This window comes from Alexandromys fortis, unplaced genomic scaffold, assembly GCF_014885135.2.
Source record: "Alexandromys fortis isolate MF-2015 unplaced genomic scaffold, M_Fortis_MF-2015_v1.1 scaffold_202, whole genome shotgun sequence".
NCBI classification, from domain to species: Eukaryota; Metazoa; Chordata; class Mammalia; order Rodentia; family Cricetidae; genus Alexandromys; species Alexandromys fortis.
Genome location: NW_026068077.1, coordinates 855,820 through 877,718, shown reverse-complemented (window position 1 = coordinate 877,718; position 21,899 = coordinate 855,820). Strand labels below are relative to the sequence as shown.

Genomic DNA, 21,899 nt, shown 5'->3' with positions numbered 1-21,899 from the left:
AGGAAGAAAGGACAGTGAAACACCACATGGGAAAGCCCATGGGCACCATCGTCACCAAATAACCATGTGGTCACCACACCATGAAAGGGAGCCCACAGACACCATCTTCAACGAGTGATCATGTGAACACCTTACCATGAAAGGGGTACTCAGGAGAGCATAGCTCAGCATTGCTTCTGTGGAATTCTGAACAAAAATCCTAACTTCAATCAAATCATAAGAAGAGATCAAAGAAATTACCTAACATTCATTCCAAGGTGAATATTGAAAACAAATACATTCTAAGTTAGATTCTGGAGCAGACAGGGGGCATTAATGGAAAAATCCAAAAAAATCTTAGGTTTATAGTTTTTAAAATGTGTTTATGATGGCTTTTTAGTTTTAAGTATAGACTACAGTGATATAAGATGCTAACAAACTGAAAAAGGATGATCAAGTTTTATGATAATTCTAGCATCTAGCATCTAGATAATTGTAGCTCTTCTCTAAGCATACCCTAAAATAAAAGTTTTCTTTTGCTAAGTGTGGTAGTGCATATTTCTATCCCTAAGAGTTAGGATGCCACGACAGGGGGATAAGAGGTTTGGGGTTCCAAGTCAGACTGAGCTACAAAGCAAGACACTACAACAAAGCACTACCATAACCACCACCAAAAGCAGAAGGTGTTTGCTTTAACAGACGGTAATCACAAGACTCAGAACCTAAATAAACTACACTCTTTAACCTTTACCAAAAAAAAAAAAAAAAAAAAAAAAAAAAAAAAAAAAAAAAAAGAAACACACATATGCTGCTGGCAGTATTCAAAAGTACATAAAAATTTTTGCCTTTTTTTATGTTAGTAAACATATACATAGAATGATGACCACAACATTTAAAAACAGTTAAGTTTCCCAGGTCTCAACACTTTATTCTCCCTGTCTCCCCACCCCCTATATAATTTGTGTGTGTGTGTGCAGGTGTGCAGGTGTGCTCACCCATGCATGCACATGCTGAGACCCAAGGTAGACATGGCTGTCTTCCTCTACTGCTCTGGGCCTTGTTTTCTGAAGGTCTTTCACTGAGTCTAAAGGGATTCCCACACCCTCACACAGACACACATGTAGACAAAACACCAAGACACATACAAATTAAATAAATAAACCAATAATAAAAGGAGGAGCCAGGTGTAGTGGAGCACACCTTTGGTCCCAGCACTCAAGAGACAGATGCAAGCAGATCTCAAAGTTTCAGGTTCAAGACCAGCATTCTAGGACGGCCAAGGTGACATAGTGAGACTCTGTCTCAAAAAAAAAAATTAATGTCATATGACCACTGTTATCCAACAGAGAAACAAACATACAGGGATTTTGCCAAATACCACATGCTTTCCTATTAGTTTCCTCTTAATATAACACTTAAACCATCTGTGGAAAATGAGCAATGCTTGAGGTTGTCCTCTGACCTCTGTTTGAATGCTGTGGTTCATGTGTGCCTACATTCAAGATTTTATTTTTTAAATAATGTATATGAGTGTGTATGTATGTGTGTATGTGTGCGTATATGTGTACATATGTGTGCATGTGTTGATATATGTGCATGTGTGTATGTGTGTGTGTATATGTGCATAAGTGTGTATGTATGTGTGTATATATGTGCATGTGTGTGTGTGTGTGTAGGTATATGCATGAAAATGCAAGTGTCCATGGAGACCAGAGACTTCAGAAAGCTCTGGAACAGAGTGACAGTCACCAAAAGCACTCAGGCCCTTTGTCAGAACAGTACACACTGGTACCCTCTGTGTTCTCTCTCCTAACTAGGCTGGTTTCTCTAAGCGTCTGTGTAGTTAGATTCTTTGTAGAAATTGACCTGGCTATAACAGGTCCCACCCTTTGTGAATTGTGTCATAGCGAGATCTCAGCATATAGTTTTTAAAAATTCTTAACAACTTAATTTAAATATGAAAAGTCATATACAAATTTATATATATGTATATACAGATGAAAGTCTGAGGCCTTTTAAACATCAATTGAATTGTTGGGTTCTATTAATAAATGACAAAATATATTCAGCCAATTAATTAGTAATTTTACCAGAATTAAATATACTGATGTCGCAGAGACGTGTTTAACAGTGTATTCTATTTCAGAACACCAAGTGTGCTTCTTCAAAGCCAGAAAAGATTTGGTGATCTAAAAAAAAGTCACTCAGTGTTTTCTGGAAAATATCTGCTCCCATGGGCCTTTATTTACCACTCAAAACTACAGTGAGGAATTCACGGGTATACTCCTTGATTGGAAGAAAAAAAAAAAGTAGGTAATTACCTTTACAGCAACCTCATGATGCATTCCTGTTAAAACGTTTATTGACTTCAGATATGGGAAATATTTTGCCATTGAGCTCTCATTTTTCTGTATGGATGCTGTACAGTTGGATTCGTGGATAAAGACCACTTACCCAGTAAAAAGTGTATTATTCGTGTGTGCGCGTGTATGTGTGCGTGTGTGTGTGTGCGTGCATGTGTTCGTGCGCGCGCGCGCGCGTGTGTGGCGGGGGATACGGTGTTGTTGCTTTCATCTCACAGTTGAAAGTGCCGTAATTAGACACCGCAGTTCGGCACCCTGCTGTAAGATGCAGGTTTAAACCTATCCCTGGCATTGAGAAACCAGAGCATTTCATCCCGTGCGGCTCCAGCAACTCCACTTAGCGCGGCCGAACTGCATTAAAGGGTTCTAAGATCCTCTTTGCCTGAGAGGACAAACCTCTTTGATAAAACCACAAAACACATTGCCTACTTGAGGAGGCAAAACTACAGTGTGATCTAAGCGGTTACTTTTTGAAAACGCTCAACCAATTACCAGTCAAAAATCCCATTTTGTAGGCACCTCAGCGAGAAATTCGTGCTTAGCTAAGAGGGGGAGATTGAGGAAAGTGAACTTTATAACATTTCTTTGCTTATTATTTATTTAGTAATAATTATTGCCGGGCTGGGAACCAATACCAGCGGGTTGTATGTTTTCCACCTCTGAGATCCACACCCAGGCTGAGAATCTGAAACTTAGATAGCCACAGAAGCGTACCTGACTTACCGGAGTCTTTGTGTGTGTATACGTGTATGCGTGTTTGTGTGTGGGAGTGCAGGCACAAGTATGCTACAGTGTGCGGGTGAGGTCAGAGAACAACTTCCTGTGTCGGTGTTTGAGGCAGTTTCTTGTTGCCGGTGCTAACCCAGCTAGCCTAGGAGCCTCTGGGGATTCTCCAGGCTCCTCCCTCCATCTTGCTTTGCAAGCGTTGGGGTTACTTACAAGTTTCCGTGTCCTGCTTATGTGGGTTCTGGGGGAGGGGTTCAAACTCAGATTCTCGCTCTTGCAATGGCACGTGCTTTTCCCCCTAAACCATCTCCCTGACCTTGATCTCAAAGTTCAAAAATCAGATTAAAATGAAGTCTCTTCTGCGAGATGTTATTTGGGAATTGGGAAGAATATGAACTTTGCTGTTAGAAAATCTTCCCATTTCTCCACTGGACAATTATCTAGCCTCTCCGCTTTCTGTGTTTCGAAAGATGTTAACAGCAAACTTTCTGATTCACTGCCACAATTACGTACGAAGCCTCTGGCTCTTGCCTCACAACATGTGACAGGAAGATCAAAAGACGGCACGCTCTGAAACACGGTAAAAACGCAGAGTCTCAGAACTCCTCCCAGACCCTACGAATTGGACTTTGTTCAGACCATTGCGCCCCCACCCCCACCCCAGATGAATCACTCTGAAGCGACAGAGGCCTTCGACGACGCCGTCCGTCAGTACGTGCTCAGGAAATGCTAGGTTCTTTCCTCCTCGTCCTGATCACTCTGCAGGAATTTTAAGTCAGCTGGGCTCAGTGCCTGTCGTAGCCAGCAGTGGACTTAATTCATGTGGGTGCACTGTGAGCGCTCACGCTGGGGATGGCGTTCACAATAAACAAACGCCTAGGTTAGTAACAGCAAAAGCCAAGGTGAAGACTTCGCTCTCAGATTCGTCTCCTGTACACTGCTACAGGCGGGAAGCACACAACAAGCCGTTTTCCGTTTTCCCAGGCGGGTTTGAACCTCCTCTGATAGTTTCTTGTCAGAGAAGGTGTCCATTATCATTTAGGAATTGTGGTGAAGAGGGCCGGCCTACGGCTAATAATTAAACAGGTCACTGCTTGAAAAAAAAAAAAAAAAAACTGCAGGGGAGGCTTCTAAAAGTGGCCCTGAGTTTTTTCTTTCTTTTAATCTCCAGAGTTTATCCGTGAGCCCCGAGGTGTCAGAAGCGAATTGGGTAGAACCTGTCTCACCGCATCAAAGAGACATTCAGTACCTGGCCTTATTAACATTCACAGTGCAAGCTGGCACAAGACAAACCAAGATTGCATTTTAAACTCTGGGGGTGTATTTAGTGACAATGGAAAAAGCTTGCTACTACAATTGAAGTTTTGGCTACAATGTCTTTATGAAAATAGGAAATAAATCTAGTTTTACATTTGTGAACCAGCAAATAGGACAATTCTTGGATTTATTGATAGGCTCACTTAAGAAGGGAGAATTCTACCATGCCTGTATTTCTTCATGCTCCCAGCAGAACGGACTGAGACCCAGCATTGGTAAGTCTTCTACCGTAGATGCTTTCCTTACAGGAATAGTCTCTAGGGGCTGAGGCAGTAGCTCGATTGGTAATCACATGCAATGTGAGCACAGAGATCTGAACAGGATCCCCAGAACCCGTATTTTAAAAAGCACCTGCTGATAGTTTCAACTCTGGAGACACAGAAACAGGCAGATCAAAGACTTAAACATAAAACCTAAAACACTCAAAAAGAAGAAAACATAGGCAATACTTCACAGAATACAGGTATAAGAAAGAACTTCCCTAATAGGAGTACCGGTCAATCGTCCTCTGGCTCACACACGCACGCACACACACGTGCATCTGCACAATACTCACACACACAGACTCACGTAGGTGCACCTGCATACTCATGAGCACACATACACGACTGCACAAAACAGTAAAACAATTAAAGAATGTTATTTTTTTTCTCTTTACTACTACTTAAAGAGGGATAAACATTCATCTTCAGAATCTCCTGCTCACATGGTACTCTGGAAGCTGGGTGGGGTGTGATGACACACACCTGAAATACCAGGCTTAGAAGGCAGAGGCAGGAGGAGAAAAGAAGAAGAAAAAAGGGACGTTGGGATGTAGTTCAGTGGGAGATGCAAATGGTTCAAAACCCAGCACCAGGAAGTTAACGCGCGCCTGCGCGCGCGCGTGTGTGTGTGTGTGTGTGTGTGTGTGTGTGTGTGTTGAAAGTAGAGCCTGCAGATTTCAGGGAGTGTATAGAATGTGTTATGATATCTTTCTCGGCTCTGCTAAGAACTGGCGGCACTGTCTACCTGGTCAATGACTCTGCTCCTATCCCAATAATTTTTTTTTAAATTTTACATTCAACTTTCAAATAATTCAGACCTCTGGACAAGTTGTAAGACTCGCAAAAGAATCTATCTAATATCCTCTCTCTCTCTCTCCACAGTTCTTTTCTGGACTACTTAGGAATTGAGTTCATGCATTATATCTTTACCTGTCGGCATTTCCTATACCATGTCACTGTTTGGAGCATGCAGTTCTTTCATTGTGCTCCAGATATGGACAGGCTAGCCTTTACTAGTCATATATTTTATAATATAATTCACAGTCATTTGTTTGCTGTGTGCTATTTCTCTAATGTTTTTAGCCCCTGCCTTCTCCCTTTTAGCCCCTACTCCCTGCGTCTTCTCTTTTCCTCAGAGCTTTGTTCTTTCAGCTTCCCTGCACCTATCTCCACATTTCTGATAAAAACAAACAAACAAACAAAAACCTGTAGAGGTTTGAGTGCGAATAACCCCAATTGGTGCACATGTTTCAATGCTTGGTCCCCAGGTGGTGGAACTATTTGGGAAAGATTAGGATGTACGGTCTGTCGCTGGGGGTAAGCTTTTGATGTTCAAAAGCCCATGCCGTTCCCAGGTAAAAGGCCAGGACATCGCTAATTATCACCCACCTCCTACCCCCCCACCCCGCCTTGTTGTTGTTGTCTCAACACGTAAGCTCTCAGCTTCTGCTCCAGCACCATACCTGCCTGCCTGCCTGCCTGCCTACATGCTCCCTGCCATAGTGGTCATGGACTCACCCTCTGAAACTGGAAACTCAATAAAAAAAAAATGCTTCTATAAGTTGCATTGACCGTGGTGTCTTATTACAGCAATAAAATGAGCAAATAAATACTAAAGTCAGGACCCATACCTGAATGACAGATTTTTGGCACAGTGTGTCTTCAAACCTACCCACAAGGGGTCGCGTATTATTTTCAGTCCTGCTTGGTTACTCTCTTACCCATATTACAGTGGAGTGCGTAGGCCAGCCATTGCTCTTGTTTCGGCTACTTACTTTTAGTTTTACTCATACTTTGAGTTCTGTATGCTCTGAGACACTAAAAGAAACATTTGTCACAGAAGTGATCCCCGCATGTAACTCGCTCTTCCAAACAATGGTGCTTCCTCCTCTATGCTTCTTTGTGGGGGACAGAGAATTTAGCAGAAGACCTGAGGTCACTTTCCGCTCTGCTATAATGTCTGCCAATCACCTAACCTCCCCTGAGTCACCACGTCTAAAATGACATACCCCAGTTATCTCTCAGGCCGCTCAAGTTCTACCTTGTCTCCACAGGGAACACTTGTGAAGCTAAAATGATGTTTGTGTAAGGCTTTGTAAGAAATGTGAAAGTATTTTGAAACAGTAGAAGCCTAAGTATCCACGGTGAGAAAGGGATCATGGGATTATCTGGTCCTACTGGGTAATTCTACTGACAGGGTAACTAAAAACCAGGAAAGTTGAGTAACTTGCTCATGGTGGCTGAACTGTTTGGTGGGACAAGGTTTCCTGGTTCTTAGTCCAAGGCTTTCTTAACCTCAGCAAACTGTCTTCCTAGACAGAGTGCGTGGCTCAGGTTACTCAAGGTTTCCTTCCCATATCATGGTTCGCTGTTGTGAAAACACAGCCACAAGCGCCAACTGTGCAGACGACTTCAAGTAAATATGAAGCTTTAGAGAGAGGAGACAGTTTAAAGGAATGCACATGAATAAGAAGACGGAGGACAGTAGTTGATGCTATTTGAAAGGTACCAAGAAATCCCACTTATCTAGTGAGATGCTTGAACTTTCAAACACTTTACCCTCCAGGATCTAAGCGTCTAAAGATAAGCCCCTATTTTAAGGTCAAGAAATGGCCCACAAACTGCCAATAATTGTTTGATTTTTCAGCTGATTTAATTAAAACATTTTTTAAAAAGTGCAGCAAGTTATTAATGGAATTCTGCAACCTACAATCCAACTGAATGCTGATCTGAATCCGGCTTGTAATTACTGGAAAGTGAGGCTTTCTGAGGAAAGAGCACAGGCGAACCTGTGGGCAGCAGGAGGCATCAGAAGAATGTCCTCTTGGTCGCTGGGTTAAACCCACTCATTCAAACGCCTCTCCTAAAGAACCAAAGGGTTTGTGAGTCTCAGAACTGACAAAGGCAAACAGGGTTTTGAATTGTTCTGATATTCAGATCCCCACCACGTACCTGTTGAATTAAAGCTGTTGTTGTTCACGTGAATTATCTGAGGGTGAGTTACTTTGTTTTCAGAAGAAAAGGCTGTGATGAAAAAAAGATAAGAGCAATCATCTTAGGACTCAAGAAATGTAGAGGCCTCCCGAATCCCAGCTCAAACCTTCATAACCCAGTACCCCAGGGTTATTCTGGTGTCTTTTATAAATGTTATGTGTGTGTGTGGGGGGGGATTCCTCTCCATTCCAAGGGAGATAATGAATTCTTATCTGTGATTGTGAATGTTTGAACAGGAGGAGAATGTCTGTGTTAGTTTATAATGGAGCTTTTGATAGACACTTGATGATCATGAAGGCTAATGAATGTGATTTGAAGGCATATGATTTTAAATGAGAATATTTAAATATTTTCATCTTGGCTAATGGCATTTTCTCTCGATGTGAATTTAATATGAGAATCCTTCATTGAGTATGGCTGTTATATTTCTGGACAGTACTGTGGTTAGCAGGTCTACATAGCTAAGATTATAGATCAGAGGAAAGATCCAAACTTGAGTGGAAAACCCATGTCAATGAACTACTGTATATTTTTAAAGATTCCCTCTCTTTATTTGTTTGTTTGTTTTTGGAATTTATGTGTTTGAATGCTATGGATGCAGGTCCCCTTGGAGGGCAGAAGAAGAAGCCAGATCCCCTTGTAATGGCAGTTACTGATAGCTGTGAGCCCCTGACAAGGGTGCTAGGAACTGAACTGGGTTCCTCTGCAAGAGCAACAATTGCTCTTAACCTTTGAGTCGTCTGTCCCCCCCCATGTTCTTCTTCTTTTTTTTTTTTTTTTTTTAACTTCAATAAATGAAAGTAGAGGTGTCTGCTCTTCCAGCAATCCAGATCTGTTCGTTTTGAAGGCGTGCTGCGGTAAGGCCTCGCCTCCTTGTCCGGAGCCACTTTCATTAATCATTCAGAGAATATTTCTGAGGGAGCGAGCAAGGTGTTATCAGATTGTAACTCTACTCAAAGCCTTCGAATCAGCGCTTTTTATCTTGAAATCCACTGTCCCGTTGACTTAACTTTCTCCTGCTTCTTGCAGGTCTCAGCTAAGGCTTGGAAAACGAAGCGTTTCACAAGGCCTCACAACCCTCAAGCTTAGGAGTGGAGTGGGCGGAGTTCCGTCCTGAAGCTATCTCTGGAGAGGGAAGGACAAAGCTCCACCCTGCTTAGAGGGAGCAGAAGCCAGCTATGTGGTCACGTGAGTCAGTCACTTTTTTTTTTCTTTTCCTTTCCAAGCTCAAAGTTCAAATCCCCCTCCAAATTCCACTAAGTCAGAAATAGATCCATAGAAGTAGAAGAGGTTTTTGAACACAACTTTACAGGCAACCAAAGTCAGTTTGGAGGAAAGAGAAAATTTCTCCTAAGACTTCTTTTCCTTAACGTCCCTCACGGTTTTGCCCTCTGTGATTGAGGAGAAAAAGTTTGGACTTTTCCACCCAAGAGCAAGCAAGAAGCTGGTTCTGAGAATTTAGGGGCCTGTTGGGACCTGTGGGAGAGAGAACACACCTGCCTGTTCACTGATTAGAACCTGGAAGCACAGTCTCCCACTCTCCCCCTGAGGCAGCTCAGCAAAGCCTGCTAAAAGCAATGCCCAATGCCATTAACCACACACAGTCTTTGATTGCAGGCTCGCCTCGTCTTATGATTTAAAAAAAAAATGAAGGAGATGGAGAGACAGAAAAAGTGAATGCCTTGCCTTTGGAGTAGAACAGAATTCCTTTTAATTATTGAAATGCTAAGGAGGAGCATGTCTGCAAAGTGCCTCGGCTCCTCTCACAGCAGCGTGAAATGGAAATAGCCATAATGCGTTGGATGTGACTCCAATTTTCATTTATTTTATCAAATAATGTAAGTTTTAATAATCAATTATACTTATATCTCAACTTAGACATAGTTATTGAAAACCTAAAGTGAGGGGCTCTCCATCATCAAGACCAAAAACATACCCTGAAAATGACCGAGCCAAGAGTTTGAATGTTTTAAATTACCCTCTATTGCTTTTAAATCGGACATTCTAGACAGGTTTTCATTGGATTTCCACTAGATATACTTTCACTTGTTGATACATTTAGAGAGATGTATTGCCGTTAAATAGGCAAAATAAGACACACAATAGCCCATTTTTCATTTGCAGCAAGGCCTTCAGTAACTCCTGGTCCAGGTCTCGCACTCACAGACCCGCCTCAGGTATCAAACATAGCAAGTATTAAACCTGGCATCAAATTGCAACTGAACCTTTTAACAACCAACATGTGTCCTAAGAGGAAAGATACAAATGCAGAGGTGACATCTGTCATTTGGATCTAAAATGACCCCTGAAGGCTCATGTGCTGAAGGCTTGGGTCCCATGTTTCCAGTGGCCCCTGATGCTATCCGGAGGTAGAGGCAGGAGACGGGACCTTGAAGGAGGAAGTTAGTTCATTGGAAGCGTGGCTAGGAAGGAGACACTGGTGCTTAGACCAGCTGCCCAAGCTAGGTGAATTGTCTACTCCAGCCTCCTGCCATGCTGCATTGTCTTGTCACAGGTCAGCTGACCACAGACTGAACCCACACACCACCATAAATATTCCAATGGTAGATGTAGACAAAGCATTTTGCCACAGCCACAGAAGCTGACTGGCTCAGAACATTTAACAAAAGAGGTGATGGGATCAACCTGCACGGAACGATTTCTTTTGGTGGCCTTGATTTGTTAGAGACCGAAGTAATTGGCTAGCTCCTTAGCCAAATTTTTAACAGGAGGAAATAGATTTTCTGAGGACCAAGTCTTTTCCAGATATTGATTTGAAACGAACTCTTCAACTTGGCAGGAACGTGGGTAAAATTTTAACAGATATTTAAATTAAAAAAATGGATATCTGGTGAGGTCCTGGGATCGCCTGTCTCTGTTTCCTTGATCCTGGGATTGCAGATGTGTGTTAACACATCTGGCTTTTTATGTGGGTGCTGGGAATCTGACCTCAAGTCCTCATGTTCATCTGACATTTTATGGAGTGAGCCATCTTCCCCCAGTCCCTTTTAAGTTATCTTTCACTAGTGAGATATGACAAAGTCAGTAGGTTGTCACTGTGATGATTACACAAGCTAAAGCAGTTTTATGCATTTTCACAGCTAGAGTTAAAGGCTATAGTTGGCTTTACAGTCATTAGAAGGTAGATTATTCTTAGTGTTCCTGACTTTATCATTTCTTTAAGTTTGTATGTTTAAAAATGTCAGTTCTTTTTCCCGTGCTGCAGACTGAAGCTAGGGCCGTGTGCGTGCTAGGCAAGTGCTATTCCACTGATACATATCCCAGCCTTCTTTCTATCTCTGTCTGTGAGACGGTCTCACTAAATGGCACAGACGGTCCTTGAGCTTGCCACCTCCTCCTTCAGCTTCCTGAGTAGTTGGGTTCCCAGACCTGAGCTGCCAGTCCCATCTTTTTATTTATCTTTTTGAAACCATGACTTACCTTATTTTTATTGTTATCTGACAGCCAAAAGTATATTCAAGGCAGGCAATGGGGGGGGGGGGGCGCATGCTTTTAATCTTAGCACTCGGGAGGCAGAGGCAGGTGCCTCTCTGTGAGTTTGAAGCCAGCCTGGTTTACAGAGTGAATTCCAAAACAGCTAGGGCTACACAGAGAAACCCTTTCTCAGGGGAAAAATGTATTTTTGAATACAGGTACTTTCCATAGAAAACTGCATGTTTAGATGTATTTTGGAAACACTTCTGCATATATGTGTCTGTAGAAGTATTTCCCATAAAATGTGTGGTCATTAATCTTTTCATCCATTATTATCCTCATGACTTTCCCCTGTTGACATAGCTACTCCCTGGTGAGCTATGAAAAGAGTGGCTTCGGGGAGGATGAGGGTCAGAATAAGCAAGCTTTGCCCCTTTTAACTGTGGTGGTTTTGCTAATTTTTTTTAACATGGAGCCTACAAGCATTGCTTTTCCTCCCCTAATCATTGTGCTATCAAACTTGACAACCACCAGCACACAGCCAGTACTAAGAAAACAAACAAATGAACAACAACAACAAAAAGTCTGCAGTTCACAGTTATGGCTGAGCATTATTCCCGAAACTACGATCCTTCAAAATGACACACCAGGGACTCTAAGGATGTTCTAAGTCACCACCCCAAAAAAAAAAACAAAAACAAAAACAAAAAACGCTGAAATCAGGACCTAACAAGTTCATAGAGCCCATACAGGAAATAAACCGTTAACATGTGCAAAACATGAAATTACATAGAAACAGAGGAAGGCTGTATTTCGTGGGGATGTGTAATCCAAAGGGCTCAGGTTTCCAAACCAGATGGACCCATGCGGCTTCTCTCCAGCTTTGTCATTAGCAGTTGTGCGGTCTCTCGGCGGTGATTTAACATCTGGTTACCTTCGTGTCTTTATCTGTAACCTGAGAAAAATGATGTCTTCTATACATTGAGGTGAGAATTAAAAACAATGCATGAAAAGCATCCAGTCCAAGGACGGTCATATAATAGGCACTTGGGAAAATGGCAATTATCTTTATTTTGTGCGGTTGTGAACGAGAGTACTCCAAGATAAGTCACACTATCCACCCCCTTCTCTTTCTCTCTCTCTTTTTGAGACAGATCAAGAATCTTTATCCTCTTGATCCTCCTGCCTTCCCTGCCTGCCTGCATTCTGGGATATTAGGCAGGTGTCTCCATACACACCACCCAATTATTGTACTTTTAGTAAAAATACTCGATGCTCATGCTTTTAGCAAGTCACATCTTCACTAAGTCTAAGGAAAATATATGCTTCCTGGCCCAACCCTGTGCCCACTCTCTAGGGGCAGCAATGACTGCTTCTTCAGCTGGGGTTTTTGTTGTTGAGTTTGCCTTCCTACTTTTTGGTTAAAACATTCAAATATTACCATGTATTGTAGAATACTCTAAAATTATGACCATGATTATAGTTATTTTCCTTTCGCCTGAAGTTAATGATGCCCTTTATTTTGTTTCCTAGTGTTCTTTGTAATTATCACTGATTCCCCCCACAAAAACTCTAAGAGCTTTTTTATATCATTTCCTGCCACATCATCGAAATAGACAGTCAAATTTCCTTACTTAACTAAGTCTTCCTAGAAGCAAATGTGCCATTTATCCTCTTTTTTTCTTCCTCCAAATGTGGTCCATGATTTTCTAGTCCCGCTTCCCAGCTAAATACTGGTCTGCTCGAAGGATTTAATATAATCTAATCTCAATTCAAATGTCTTCTTTTGTTACATTTGATTGGTGTGCATGTCTATGTTTGTGTGTACTGAGTGGTGTGTGTGTGTGTGTGTGTGTGTGTGTGTGTAGAACAGAAGACAAGTTTTGGGAGTTGGTTCTGTTCTTCCACCATGTGGGACGTGGGGCTTGAACTCAGGTCATCAGACTTGTCTGCAGGCACCTTTACATGCTAAACTATCTCACCAGCCCTAAAATATTATTTGTTTGTTTGTTTGTTTATTTATTTTGACAATGAACAATTTCACATTGTCATGATTTTGTTGTTGGACTTTTTGTTGTTGTCTTTTTTTTTTTGAGACAGGGTTCCTTTGTAGCCCTGGCTGTCCTAGAGCTCTCTCTGTAGACCAAGCTGGCCTTGAACTCAGAGATCTGCCTTCCTTTACCTCCACCTAATTTGTCATGATGATCATAAGAGGTTCATGTTTCAAATTATATTTGGTTATTCTCAGTCTTATCCCATCTGAATATTTTCCAGACTTCTCATGCAAACATCCTTTAATACCAGATTTGGAAATGTAACCTTCAAAGGGACACTTTTCAGCTCCCATAGGTGACTGACTGTTGTGGAAATGCCTTTCCATTCTTGCTCTGTGCTCTTTCTCTTCTTCATGCTCCTAGTGACTTGGAGCAACGAAGAGAGAGGGAATGGCGAATTCAGAAAAGAAAGTACCTTTGTACTTCGTTCCCTTCTTATCTTTCTTTCTGATGTGCTTCCCTAGCCCATTTGCTCTTTGATTATTCTAGACACTATAACTACAGTTAAGAGGGAGAAAGAGACTTTAGACAGTGTCCTAGCATCCTTGGAGACTTGGATGGTACTCATTGAGTGGGGGTGGGACCCGGCTATGGGGAACCTAGAACTGGACCATCTAATCAGTGCTGCCTAATCCTTGAGTTTATCAGAAGGCTTGAGTCAGTTCCTGCCAGGTTTAGTGAGGCGTTCTTTAGTTACGTTCCTATTGCTCTGCTAAAACACCACGACCAAAGGCCACTTATGGAAGAAAGAGTTTATTTGGGGCTTATGGTTTTAGCGATTAGTATCCATGATGGAGGAGTGGGTGTAGAAGGCAGCTGGTGGCTGGGGCAGCAGCTGAGAGCTCATATCTTGAACTGCAAGTGGGAGTAAAAGATGATACACTGGGAGTAGAATGGTCTTTTAAAGCCCCCAGACCCACCCATTGTGGCATATCTCCAACAAGGTCATACTTTATAATCCTTCCCAGGAAATTCTTCCGATTGGGCACCAAGCATTCAAACACGTGAGTTCACTGGAGTCCTTTCCATTCAAACCACCACAGAGTGACGTGACCAAGGAAAATGTGTGGAAGGGGCAGAGACAGCTACAGTATGACCCAAGCTTAGGAGTGAAAATGTGGGCATACCTGGCACCTGATGAACCATATTATGAAGACATGGCAACAGTGAGGATGAGGAGAAGGCTGAGGTGGGTGGCCTACTTGACACCCAGGGCGATGGTGCTGTTTAGGCCTGAGCTGCTGCCAAGGGCCACGTCTGCACCTGTGACCCTGTTGTAGCCATGGTCTGTGTTGATGTCCTTGGCTCCTGTGACTACTGAAGGCCAAGAGGATAGGGCTGCACAGAGGTGGATCTCTTCCTCACTGGCTCCAACCCAGGGAGAACTGGTCCCACCCCTCGCGGGCTGCATCTCTGGAGAGAGTGAGTGGGTCCTGCACCTCACCTGGGCAGCACGGCAAAGCTGACCCAGTTGGCAGGGGCACAGGCCAACAGGCCCTGAGGGCATGAGGGTGGGAGGGCTCAAACTGGGCCAAGGGCTCAGTGCAGGTAACAATATAAAGACGAAAGGACTGTGTGACTTATGGTGTCCTTCTACAGTTTCCACAATGAGATTTTTTTCTTTTCTTTTAAATTTTATTGTTTTATACTGGGGAAGGGGTATTGCAAGGGTAGAGGGTGGATGGGAAGGGACTGGGAGATGAGAGTGGAATTGAGATGCATGATGTGAAATTACAAAGAATCAATAGAAAGTTAAATTTGAAAAAAAAAAAGAATAAAAGGTCATGAACTTGAGAGAGAGCAAGGACCATATGGGAGAAAGGAAAGGGAAAGGGGAAATAATTTCATATTCTAATCTCAAAAGAGAAAAAGAAAAAAAATCAAAATATAAAGATCACAAGAGACAATTTCTTAGAACTCATCAAATGTGAAGGATTTGTAATTGTCTTTTTTCTCAAATTTGAAAAAAACATTACTTTTATAAGGAAAAATAATAAATTATTGAGGACCCCTTTCCTTAATTCTGTCAGATGATTATTCTCATGTTGTTTAAGTATGTGACATTATTTTTTGTTGTTTATGGCCCTTATTACTTATGTAAAGTCTGAAAAAAAGTTATATAAAGTACAAGACAAATCACATAAATGTTAATCGAATTAAGGCAGTTTTCTGTTATGGAGGATTCTTCTCAGCAGAAGCCAAATCATTTACATGTCGATAACAGTTATCACCAGCGTAGGTACTGTCTTACAGATGGCAGGGAGTTCCGGCTACCTGTGTCTGGGGGAAAATAGCAGAGCTTATGTTCTGTGTACTCTGGCAAAACTTTATCATTCACATTTTATGTGGCATCTGTTCCTTCTGTCAACATCACCCAGAGTATCCTGGCTTCTTGACAATTAGATTAAACTTGGGCAGTGATGGTGTGGAGGTCCTTCTATACATGTGTTGCTTTTATTGGTTAATGAATAAAGAAGCTGCTTTTGGCCAATGGCTTAACAGAATATAGCCAGACTGGAAAAGTTATATAGAGAGAGTAGGCAGAGTCAGTGAGAAGCCATGTAACCACCCACAGGAGACAAATGCACCAGAACCTTGCTGGTAAGCCACAGCCACATGGCAATACACAGATGAATTGAAATGGGTTAATTTAAGATATGAGTTAGCCAGAAATACACTTAAGCTATTGGTCAAACAATATTACAATTAATACAAATTTCTGTATGATTATTTTGGGAGTCTGGATGGCCAGGAAATGAACAAGTAGGCTTCCTCATCACAGTGAAACAGGGTGGTTACTGCTAAATAGGTCTATTGTGATTGTATATTATGGCTTTAAAAGGTGACATTATTATTGAAAAGAAAAATTCATGTTGAAAATATTTTCAGGGGCTGAAGAGATGGCTCAGCAAGCAGTAAAGGGCACTGATTGTTCTACCTGAGGACCTGGGTTCAGTTCCCAGCACCCACATTATGACTCATAGCTATCTGTAGCTCAGTCCCGGGGGACTCAACACCCTCACCCAGACGTACGTGCAGCCCAGTGTATGTGTGTGTGTTTGTGTATGCGTGTGTGTGTGTGTGTGTGTGTATACTTAAAAAATTTTTAAATGTTTTGATAGAGAGTTGGAAAACCGAGTCTACTGTGTATTTCATTTGTAAAAACAATGATCATGGGGCTCTCCTGGAAGGCAGAGAAGAGGACAGTTGCTGTGATGTAATCAAGCTCATTAATGTGTCTGCCACAGATAGGAACCGAAAAGGTGTTCTCCTCTTCCACCCCGGGGGTGCAGAAGAAGATGCGACAACAAATGATGCCTGGAGGCAAGTAACTGTGACCAACAAGTCTCCCACCAAAGAAGCTCTCCCAATCAAGAAACCAGTAACTTCCTCTGGGGCTAGAAGAAGAATCTAATAGTAAAGTCGCCCAATACCTAAAATACATGTACTGTTTTATATTTAGAATATTGGGAAGCCAATGCACTTTTCATAATCCTGGGAAAATGCCTTCTACATCACTTATCAAAGAAGTCTACCACCATTGTGAGGCTGTGACCAAATTTTGAGATTTTTGCTTTTCTTTCAATGTCAAAGATTTTGCTGGTTTATATTAGGGGAAAAAAAAAAAAAACATGGACCCAAGATTATGTATGAAATCTGGCCCATTCGTCAAACAATAGAGTTTTAACGACTTCTGCTTTCCACTCCCCAGGTGGACAGGCAAGAACTAAAACACCAGCTGTCACCCTGAAAGACTATCCGCTCTCTCAAAAATGTTCTCTTTGTTTACCAAGAGGAGGTTAAGCCAATAGCAAAAAAAAAAAAAAAACACCTAATTAAAAATACGCTGTTGTTATATTTTATTTTGAAAAAAAAATAGAACGAGTTCAGGAATCAAAACCTCACTGTTAGGAAGGGAGGCCTGTGCTCTTCACTGACTAGCAGACACTCTCGATGGGGTCTTCCAGAGTAATAAAATAACCAAAGAAGAACTAGAATACTGAAAGCAGTCTTACTTTTGCCAACGAGTGTGTCTGTGTCCGTTGAGAACATCATCGCCCCTTTCCCACTGCTGCCTCCTGAGCGCAGAGGCCAAGGACTAGAATTTGTAAGGCTTTGCATAAGAGGGGGAGAGCGACCAAAGAGACCAAAGAGACGGCCTCCAGCTCTCATTAGCAGCCTATGATTCACTGCGTTGGCACAACTACTGTTCACCTAATTTCCAACGAAAACAAAACGCTGCCGGCGAGGCCTGTCAAAGGCCTGATGACACTTTCAAGTACCCATGGCATAAATAAAGTTATCTTTTTTAAAACAGCCATCCTCTTGGAATGACTACAGAGCAATTTCTCGCTGAACAACTCCAACTAAGAGGAGTTAATTATCTGAGAAGCGAGTGAGAACAAGAAGGGGTGAATTTTGAACCGCGGAAAAATCATTTATGAAATGACTTACATATCTAAAATTTCGGCTGCCTGTAACATTATCCGTAAGTGAGTGCTCGTGGCTAACGCACAAGAGTATAAAAGTACACACTGCCAGGAGACGAAAGTGGATCGTTAGGTGTAAGGACCACGAGGCAACACTTGATATACCAAACTGTGGTTTTGAACCATTATCTGGCCTGCAACACACCAGAATGTTCTGACACATGATCCACCTGAAATCAGGTCTGGCAGAGACAAATGCTGAACACCTGTTATCAACGCAAGCCACCCCAAGATCTCTGAGGACAGAAACGCTTGAGCCCAGGGGTCCCAGTCAGTATTGTAAAAGTCTGTCTCAAACAACTGAAAAAGGAAACAGGGGCTGAAGAGGGAACATTGGGTAGAGTGGTAACGTTGCGTCAGAGATTACATCTCAACAAGACAGAGTTCCTGCCTGCAACTGGTTCTCCCAGGGTCTCGGCGTCTCAGGAGAAAGCGCAGAAGCTGTCGCTGGATCCCGAGCTCAGAGCCTGGTTTGCTAGACTGTCTAAACCCTCCCTGCTTTCCCTGGTTTCTTCACCTGCACACCTCTGCCGCTCGGAGCTGCACTTTTCATCTAGCAGAACCGGTCTGCGACACCCCCATCCCATTTCTCTATAACCCCCACTTTGTTCACAGAAACCGTCCTTACCACGCCAGGTCTCCACATCCGCATAAACTCCCCACTTTTATTCCTGGGGCCGCAACTCGGCCATAAGGTGCGGCCCTCACCCACGTGCTGGGCTTTATTGGGATCATTTAACTTTTTCTCTCATCGGCTCACACATTTCACGGTTCTTAGTTTCACTACGGTCTCCCTAGAGTCTGGTGCTAGGCCTTCCTGACACCTGTGAAGGGCTCCTCAGGTACCTGTTGCGTGCACTGGATCGTTTTAAAGCGTGTACTCTCAAGAGTGGGTAGCACACCTGCCATGCTATGGACTAGGAATAATAAAAATAGTTAATTGCCCTGGGAAATATGTAACACATATTTTATTTCATTAAAAACAGACCTCAAATTTAGTTTATAAACATTTCGATGTATGACAGTTACTTTAAAAAATTTTTTTTATGTAGTCCCTTCTCCAACAGCTTTGACTCAAACTGTCCATCTTTCCCTATAAATGGTACAGGATGAATGTCATAAAATAGACTCTACTCCACAACTGTCCCTGAATTTAAATATCTGTATCTGTGTGTCTGCTCATTTGACTTCAGGTTATTTGACTCCTCCTAACAGTCTCTAAAATTATATGCACACACATTTTTATTTTTATTTGGAATCAGGTATAGATTTCTTCTTGGAGTACTTTGCTTTATATTTGGCTAATTTATAATTTACCCCTAAACTGTGGCATTTTTTTTTTAGCATATCTTTTAACAGCATCAGCCTGTGATTTGGACTGATGACCCTAGTATGGGAGCTAGCTCTCTGTATTGGGTGGTAAATGACAGTCGTAATGATGTTGGTGGCACATAAGGTCCTGCCGTGAAAACTGCAGGCTCCTCACACTTGTTCTATGGAGAGCAGAGGCTGGGGTGAGAAGGAAGACTAAAGATCAACATGGTGAAGGCTGAAACCCTGAGGAAGAAGTCTTAGACTTGGGTGTGAAACAACCAGACTAGACAGATAAGGGGGACAAGGGGCTCTAGGCCAGGGAAGGCCGACCAGCTGTCCCCTCCCACTTGGACCTGTCCTGCTAGTTTCTAGTCAACTTGATACAAGTTTGAGCCATTTGAGGAGAGGGAACGGCTACTGAGACAATGTCGCCAACAGACTTTTCTGTATGCAAGCCGGTGGGCCGTTTTATTGATTAATAATTGAGCAGGGAGGGCACAGCCCACTGCGGGGGGGGGGGCTGGGGTAATGCCACCCCTGGGCAGGTGGTCCCGGGTGGTCTAAGAAAGCAGGCTGAGCACGCTGTAAGAAGTAAGGCAGTAAACAGCTTCTTCCAAGGCCTGTTTCACTTCTGCCTTAAGGTTCACACCTTGGGTTCCTGTCTCGGCTTCTGTCAATATTGTAACTCGGAATATGTGAGCCAAATAAACCTTTTTTCCTCTCCAACTTGCGTTTGGTCATGGTCTTCTATCAGAGCACTGGAAACAGACTAAGACATCTCTCACACCCTCGAGAGGCGTATGTATGCCGCCATTGGTTTCTCTTACGTCCTGGCTTGTTACGCAGCTAACTGTAATAGACTACATTTTACGGATTGCTTCTAACAAAAGACTTCCACCTCAGAAACTGCGGACTACCCTGTAGAGAAGGAACTGAATATGACACAGCCAAGAAAGACTGAAGCTACATCTTGGTGGCCGTGATAGAGCTAGCTCTCTGCCACAAGTAAACTATAGGCTGGTCACGTAGTTGTGGGGACAGGGGAAGCTTAGTTTCATTAACAGCACTGGCGAGACACCTGCAAGGTCAGGCGATAGTAACACTGTCCAAGTGACTAAGAGTTATCAGTCAATAACTAACAAAGTTGGAGTAAGAGATGGACAGAGGAGAGGGTCAGCCACCTCTAACTGGGTAAGCACCACGTGAACAGCTCGTGACCATCTTCCTGGCTGGGCAGGCACGGCATGCATACAGCTTGCGATTCTTACATTTTCTCAGCCCATGATAGCACAGATTAACCAATTTCGGTAGAGATTCTCTCAGTCTTTGTCCAGATTCTGCCAATGCCCTATGAAAACCTCCCGACAAAGGAGTTCCATGGCTTTTTTCTTCTCTTGGAAGCCCCTCCTTCTCATGGAGATTTCTCTCACTTAATTGATCACTTTTCTATCAATCTTCTCAATAAAGTTGAAACTGCTTTGCACAGTCTTATGAGAGCCCACGTCTTTAAGTTTTATTCCTCCGAGATAAGAAAGTCTATGTTTCAGTGTTTCAGAAAACTCTTGCCTTTGGTCACTACGTAAGTGAATGGCCAACATCTTGGGCCCCTGGTTCATACCAACTGGATTGTAAAAGGTTTCATAGCTCCCAACCCTGCATTAATCCAATTCTGAAACATTCTTAGATCTTATGTACCTTTATAGTTCTTCCAACTAGCTCAAGACCCCTCCCCCACAAGTCTTAAGGGGACCTTTAAAAAGACTTGATGGGATTATAGTAGGAAAAGTCACATGTGACAATAAAGCTTCATAAATTTCTAAATGCATTTTTCTTACTAGAGGAACATTAAATGGTATTTGCAGGAATTGAGTAAATTGATTCTGGTAGAAGTTAAAATAATGACCTTAAATTAATGTGACTTACTCCATTAAAATGCATTTATAGGCATGATATAGGCACAAAATGGAAATGTAAAAGTTTCCAGAAGTATATATTTTCCCATTTATGGTCTCACTACTGCTTCCAAAGAGATTTTGCTCGTTTCTTTGCAGTGCTGGGGTAAACCCAGGGCCTCATATACACTTGTTTAACACAGCGCTGAGCTGTAAGCCTAGCTTGGCTGTCTCCTTCAGTTTCCACCCTGACCAATGACTTCGAAAGCACATAGTTCCAGGACTGACCTCTCTGTGACAATCCAACTCTTGCTGGCTATATTTCTAGATAGTTTACCTACAGGGAGTTATTATTTAGTTTATCTGTAATAAACTACATTAGAAGTTTATGATTGGGCTCTAAGTGAGGTTTGTGTGTATGAGTTACTGTTTGCATGCTAGACAACCAGTTTTAATATTCTATTACGTTACATTAAATACTCGTTTCTATATGTTAAAATTGGTCTTAAGTTTAGGTTCTCTATGTTCAGAAACCCAACTTTATCCAGTCTGACATGGTATATTTCAGTCTTCTAAGTATTTCATAGCGTATCATCCTGGATTTCAATAGCACATCTCTGGAAAGAATAGACAGTTATAAAAACCTAAAATTCTTTAAGCCTGGCTTGGAGTGGCATATGCCACTGCAGGTCTAACTACGTGGGGGGCTGTGGCTGGAGGATCATTTGATTCCAAGAATTTAAGGCCAGTCTGGACAACACAGCAAGATCCACCTCTCAAATATGAGTAAAACATAAATCATTCTCTAAAGTTCCATTATCCTTTAAAATTACTCCAGAATAATGAGTTTGCTGACTTAGATGAGTTACACCCAGATTCCTGAAGGTGTAGTTTTGTGGGTTAAATTTATTTCCACATAAAGATATAATTACCAAGTGAAGAGGCCACGGATATTCTTATGAGACAAAGGGTTTAAATCAAGAAAAGACCCCCGACATGAGATAATTCTAGATGAACTCAAGGATTTTAGGTATTCTACGGAGAATCTAGAAGCCAAACCCTTACCACTGAA

General features: G+C 42.3%; 1 long non-coding RNA gene across 7 annotated transcripts; it reads left to right on the top strand.

The window, feature by feature from the left end:
• Window positions 1–3,731: 3,731 nt before the first annotated feature.
• On the top strand, window positions 3,732–20,213 carry LOC126488324 (uncharacterized). 7 transcript variants are annotated; one of them, XR_007588647.1, is made up of 5 exons: window positions 3,732–4,600; window positions 8,672–8,830; window positions 9,260–9,480; window positions 14,175–14,320; window positions 16,380–20,213. It is a non-coding gene; the product is annotated as an uncharacterized lncRNA (long non-coding RNA). The 7 variants fall into 7 exon arrangements; XR_007588645.1 differs by having other exon boundaries at window positions 14,100–14,320; XR_007588650.1 differs by lacking the exon at window positions 14,175–14,320 and adding an exon at window positions 11,959–12,063.
• The last annotated feature ends 1,686 nt before the right edge of the window (window positions 20,214–21,899 follow it).